The sequence below is a fragment of the Gossypium hirsutum genome, chromosome A07 (assembly GCF_007990345.1).
Source record: "Gossypium hirsutum isolate 1008001.06 chromosome A07, Gossypium_hirsutum_v2.1, whole genome shotgun sequence".
Lineage (NCBI taxonomy): Eukaryota > Viridiplantae > Streptophyta > Magnoliopsida > Malvales > Malvaceae > Gossypium > Gossypium hirsutum.
The window spans coordinates 71,656,070-71,663,220 of NC_053430.1; positions in this window are offsets into that span (position 1 = coordinate 71,656,070).

A 7,151-nucleotide genomic window follows, 5' to 3' on the forward strand; every position below is an offset into this window, starting at 1 on the left:
ATGGTAATTCTGTAAATCGGGGGTACTTTGGTAATTTTACAAGTCGAAGGTATTTCAGTAATTTTACAAATCGAGGGTATTTCAGTATTTTTACAAACTAAGCGTATTTCGGTAATTTTAGTAAACTAAAGTATTCTAAACAGGGATAACAATACGAATAGGCCTAAAGCCTATTCTCGGCCCAAATGGGCCCTCACGCTCGTGTGGCCCTTTTAGCCCAAATTTAGCCTCAAATATTAGATTCACCTAGCCTAGCCCAATATTTACTACACAATCAAACAACTTATCCAATTGGGCCCGTAGGCCCATTAGGCCCACATGACCCCTTTCGGCCCATCGTGGCCCGAAGTAGCCATCCTACAGCTAGAGTAGTAAGAAATACACACCTGATAGGAGACTGGAGTTAATCCACGCTCCGAGCACTCTTAGCCGACGCCCAACCCAAACGAGCACGCCATACAGCGAAAGGGATTAGCCAAGAAAGGTACATCTACTCTCCTCATGGTTCCCTCTATTTAAAGCCAGCTTCACAACCACTCTTATATTAGCTTCCTGATGTGGGATCCCTCCAACATTAGAGTTTAAATTCAACACCAACTCTTGCCGCCCCCTGTTAGCAAAATAAATGCTCTTTTCTTGCCGTGGGATTCGAACCTATGCCTCCCCTTAAATGCTCCACACGCTACTTGCCACTAAGCCACAAGGCTTTTTGTGTCATATTTTATCCCCAATTAATTATAAGGTCTAAAGGCCAAAGTCCAGGTTCCCTTTAAAAAACTCAAAATAAATTGCAAGAGCCAAGGCTTGGACCCAGGCTCCCATACAACCTTAATGATGCCACAACCACTAGAGCACAAGCTTCCTTGTGTCATTTATTTAACACAATAATTTAAAAACCCTCATCCAAGCATCCAGGTTTTTTTCACTTAATACCAATTTTTTTGCTAAAGCCCAAGTTTGAACCCAAGATTTCTCCAACACTTCTCAAAGCCATTAACCACTAAAGCAAACATTTAATTGTTTCATTTCATTGCACAATTAAATACCTATATACAACCTCTTTACGGACCCCCACTCAAGGCCCAATACTTCTAGGCCCAAATTCGGGGTGTTACAGTTTCAATGTAAAATTGATATATTTTCTATGATTGCCGAGGTGTTGAAAGTCTGTAAGTTGGTGTGATAATAATACATTAATAATGCTGTAATTTATATTTGAAAGTTAAATTTAGTGAATGAATTGAATTAGGTTAAATTAAACATTTATGGTGCCCAGTTTATGAATTGATTTAAAAATATGTCTATGGTACATGAAGTTAATTGAATTATCATACATAAATGTGATTTCTATGATTATGGATATTATGGGAAATTGTAAGTTCATATGATTTTTAATAAGGCAATGTGTAATTTTATGTTATTGCCTTGATATTAAATGAGATGTAAGTTTATATGTAAGTAATACATCAATTTTACTTGTATTATGATATTTTATAATAATATTCAAAATATGTTTGTTGATAATTACTTGATTGGTGAAATTGTTGGAAAAGAGATAGAAATCCCGGTTAAACCTTCGGAAAGATTGGATGATAAAGATGGTATGTAGCTAGGTCACATGTATGGTGCTGAGTGCACATCATGTGTATAAGAGAGCTACAAGACATTATGATGTAGTTAGGTCGCATGCGTGATACTATGTGTACACCATGTAGACAAGAGAGCTACAAGATAAACTGGCTAGGTCACATGGGTGGTACTAAGTGTTCACCATGTGTAAAAGAGAGCCGAACTATATGATGGGTGGAGCTATGTGCTGAAACCACCAAGTATCGGGGATTGATCCGAAGTGTTCAACGGGAGACTCTCTATGTATTGCTTTGTGAGTTTTGTGATGAATAAGTGCAGGAACTTGGTTATGTGAATGATATGTACATTAAGTGACCGGGATGTGGTAAGGTTATAAACATGTAAATTATATGTGAGGATGATTTTATGGTGACCTTGTAATCATGGACCTACATTTGTGATGTATGAAATGTGGTGAAAATGATTTGTGATATGTATGCTAAAATGAGGTTAATACAAAGAAAGTGTGAAAGAGTGAATTAGCAGTAAAACTGTTTTGGACAGTAGTAGTGACGTGAATTTGAAAAATCACCACAAATAGTAGAAATTGAATCCGAGACTTAATAAGATATCAAATTAAAGCTTAATGAGTATATTTTCGTATAAAAGAAACAGAGCAAGAAAAGGTGTTCCATATTTTGAGATATTTATGTTTTTGTGAGACTGGTTCAGAATGATTACGTGATCCCCTGTTCTAACTTTGGAAAATCACAAAATTTGGAGAAAAATAATCAGAGGCTCAAACTTATATTTTTACAATACCTAATGAGTCTATTTTCAAGATAAATCAACAAGAACATTATCCGAGTTCTTTTCTGTGAGATAATTAATTTTTAGTGAAGAGAGGTCAGAACTGTCAGAAAGTGAAACAGGGGAAAATTTAATGAATCAACTGTACTACTTGGCTAAACCAAAAATTTTGAAAATTTTATGGCGGAAAGATATGTGAGTCTAGTTTCAGGGTAAATTTACAGATATTAATTTGGAGCTCTGTAGCTCGAATTATAAATAAGTAAGTGACTATGACTCGTGTGGACAGTTTGATGTGAGCATTTATTAGTAAATTGTGAAATCGTACTTATAAGAATGCTATATACATTAAGGATGTGGAATGGAGAGGAGGAGGAGGAAAATAAATATATGTGGAATACATGGAAACTATGGAATATGAAATATTGATGTAATGAAATAAATGATATGTGTTTATAAGAAAATAGAAAGAGAATGATATGTATCATGACATGTATATATATATATGACTAGTCTCAATGTAATGCTTGTTGGGTATGGAGTTGAATTGAAATGTTTCAGGCAAACATGTTATTCTGCGCATCTGAATTGTGGTATTTTATAAAGATATGATCTAGCTTTAAATATGAATGCTTGATGATTAAGCTGAAGATATTTGGTAAGATGATAATCTTGGTATAAATGTATAAGTGTGTAAGAGATTAAGGTTGACCAAAGCTTGGAAAATAGCCTAGGTATATCCTACACAGGCAGAGACACGACCATGTGTCTCAGCCGTGCATGGAACACGACTTTGGGACACGGGCGCGTGGAACCTTAAAGCATGAAATTTCCAAGATTTTTGTAAGTTCTCGGTTTAGTCCTGAACCCTTTCTAAAGTATGTTTTGGGCTTCGTAGACTCAAATAAGGGACTATGTGTAAGTGAATGAACGTTTTGAAATATGAATGAAATTTTATGGCCCGTATTTTAGTTTAATATTTGTATATTTGTCTGGTAACGCCTCGTACCTTTTTCTGGCCTTAGGTAGGGGTAAGGGGTGTTACATTTAGTGGTATCAGAGCAAGTGTAGTCGATTCTCGGACTAACATAGCAAGTGTGAGAGTTTAGTTATACATGCCACAAATATGTGATAGTGTGATGTCTCCCGACATGAATGAGGACCATTTTGTTTAAAATGAAGTATTCTCCAACCAAGCTACATCTGACCATTTGATAGTAATATTGAAGTATTTGAATAAAGTGTAGCTATGATGTGTTAAACTCGGAAAGGTATGAATAAGAATTCATGATATATGTATATGTGATAATATGTTAGATGAAAGTTTATATAGTGATATATTTATTCATATTTGTTTGGCCTTCATATGATGTTGCATGCTTGACTAAATTGATTAGTAAACGTGATGACTAATGTTATTCAAAATTCATAGAATGTATGAGTGAGTGCACTTGTTTGAAATGAGTTAATTGGAAATTTTATGTAAGACAGATATGAATAATAAATTGTTTGAAGTGGATAGTATGATTATAATGACACATGTGGATAATGAAAAAAAAAATGTAACGCCCCAATTTTCAGGTTTTCTGTGTTTCTGCGATTTTTAAAATTTGTGTGTGTTCTGGTTGGTTAAAATATATATTTTAGTAGGTTAGTGGGCCTTTGGAAGGCCCAAACTTAAGTTAAATCCGTGGTAGTCTTCGGAATTTTAATTTTATGAACTGGTGATGCAATTGGCGTTTGGGCTTTTCAGAGTAAAGGGGTAAAAGATGACACAAAAATGACTGTGGTGTAGTGGCAAGGTGGCGCCACTTAGGGGACAAGGAAGTGACGCCATAAAGGAAGCAAGGGGTCCAAGGTTCAAGTCTTGGCTCTTGCAATATATTTTGGTTTTTCTTTTCAATAAATCTGGAAGCAAGTAGGTGCGCTTTAAAGCTTAATGTGTTGGATTTATGATACAAATGAGTTGATGGCCTAGTGGTGGTGGCATGAGTTGGCATGTGAGAGGACTTTGGTTCGAATCCCTTGGCACGCAAAGGTTGATTATTTTGCTATGTTGGGACGACAAGAGTTGGTGTTGGTTTTAAACTCTGGTGATGGAAGGATCCCACATCGGGAAGCTAACATAAGAGTAGATAGAGAGCTGGCGTTAAATAGAGCAAACCATGAGGAGAGTAGGCATACCCTTCTTGGCTGATCCTTTTCGCTTTGTGACGTGCTCGTTTGGGTTGGGCGACAGCTAAGAGTGTTTGGAGCGTGGATTAACTGCAGTCTCCTAATAGGTGTGTATTTCTCATTACTCTAGCGTAGGACGGCTATTTCGGGCCGCGATGGGTTGAAATGGGCCATGTAGTCCCAATGGGTCTATAGGCCTAATTGGATAAGTTGTAGAATTACTAAAATACCCCTGTAGGTAGGACTATCGATTTACCCCTGGAGGGTAAAATGACTATTTTGCCCCTCATGCGTAAATGACTAACTTGTGTGATGATTGGGTTAGTTGACGTGGATTTATGTTAGTTATCGTTAATTCGTAAGTCTAATGTGTTAGTGATCGATTGTAGGATTATCGCTTGGGAGATATCGTCATCAATCGTCATCAACCAGGTGTGTAAACGACACCCTCCCTTAGACTCAATCGGTAAAAGCTGAAATAACGAAACGTTGGTATTTTGTGAACTCGCGAGCGTGCGAGTGCTCGTGAGACAGTTGTTAATGAATATGGTGCATTTGGATGATTAGAGTGTAGAGTGTGCATTTTCGTGCACAACAGTATTTTTGGGCTTAATGGGCCAAAAACGGGTCAACGGGCCAACAAGCCCACTTTGGTAGAAAGACGAGGTAAGTACTTCTGATTACTTGGTAAACGTTTGAATGAGCATGAAACCTTAGCAATAGGTAATAATTACTGAAATACCCTTATGATTGTAAAATTACGATTTTACCCCTAGGGTTATTTTTTTCGGAAAAGCATGATGTTCTGTTTCTGTATACGTATGCCATGACATATTATTTCTGTTGCATGGGACATGGGTTTATATTGATGGAGTAAGCGTTCTGGCAGCCTCGCTGCAATCTGGTATCTATTCTGGTGGCCTAGCTACAATATCTGTATCTGGTGACTTGGTCACAATATCTGGCTGCCTCGCTGCAATTTCTGTGGTGTGTAGCGGTTGGGTGGGTCGAGTAGTCTCCCCACATGGTGTAAGGCTGGTACGGGGGTGTTATGGATGGCTCTGGGTTGGGATTTCTGTATTTATGAGATATTTGTTCTGTATCTGCTATGAGCCTATGGGTTTCATTCTGATTTCTGTACTGGGCCAAGGCCCAGATAAGTCTGAATCTGAGGTTTGATCTGTTTTGGGCTATGGTTGGATTATGTTACACACTGAGTTTACCGAACTCACCCTTTATTTTCATCTCTGCAGGAAATCCCCAACCATAGTGGGCTTGGAGCTGTGAGGGATTCGGAGTGGCCACATCATCTGCAAAGTTGGTTTTTCTAAGTTAGTTTATTTTTATTATTTTTATATTCTGATTTAATTTTGGGTTTTAAGTTGTAATAAGGCCGCTATTTAAATTTCTTTTTTTCCGCTATGGGTTTATTTTCTGATTATATTTATACTATGACGAAACTGCTAGTGTTAGGCTGCGCGGGTTTTCAAAATTAATGAACGTTTTCAAGACTCAACAAGCACAACAAATGGATAGCCTAAAAATTGATAAACCGACTTTTCATTTAACTGCTATTTTTACAAAGACTAGCCCAATCACTTAAACCAGCGAATGCATACTAAGTCGTAAGTCCATATGACACGTCAGATCTGGCCATAACATCTGGGCCGGGTTTGGGGTGTTACATTTAGTGGTATCAGAGCTGAGTTGCAACAACTCGGCTGTGGAATGGGTCTAAAAAAGGGAGTTTGTAAATAAACACTAAATAAAGGTTTTCAAAAATCATTTTTTTTTGGAACTTGATTATAAATTGTTTTCGAGAATGTTTCCAATATTTTCTCTTTACAAATAGATGATTTTAAAGATTAAAATCGGTTTTCTAAAATTAGGTTTTTTAAAAGGTGGCACACCGAATCTCCGGCCCAAGTTTGTAAGTTTTCTGAGCCTTTCTGATTGTTTCTGAAATATCTGTTATATGCTTGTACAAAACCTTATCATGGTACTTTAGTTAGGGTAACACTGGAACTATAGAAACTCTGATAAGTAGACTAAGATTGTAGCTAGGCTACCGCAAAAGGAAACAAACTCAAACTCTGAATTACTGTTATTCATAAGACATCTGTAATAAACACTGAAATATTAAACTGATTTATAAAATTCTTAATCAGATAATACGAAATGAGTACACGAGCAGCTCATGGAAGAGGCCGTGGACGTGGCCGAGGTAATGCTCAAGCTGAATCTTCATCTTTAGGACATGTACCGGGAGTAGATACACCGGTACAACCGGCGACAGAGGTAGAGTCTCATGATCGAGGTGTCGGGGACGATGCTCTGTCCCAGGCAATGCTCCGAGTTTTGGAAAGGGTTGCTGGGGCAAGTACGGGAAACGGAATTCAGAGGTCTATTTCTGAGCGGCTCCGGGCCAATGGAGCAGAGATATTTAGGGGCATATCTGGTGTAGCTCCGAATGTGGCTGAGTATTGGTTAGAAGCCACAGAGCAGATTATGGATGATCTGGACTGCTCTGTGGAGCAGTGGTGAAAGGAGCCATATCGTTACTCAGGGATGAGGCTTATCAGTGGTGGCTCACGGTG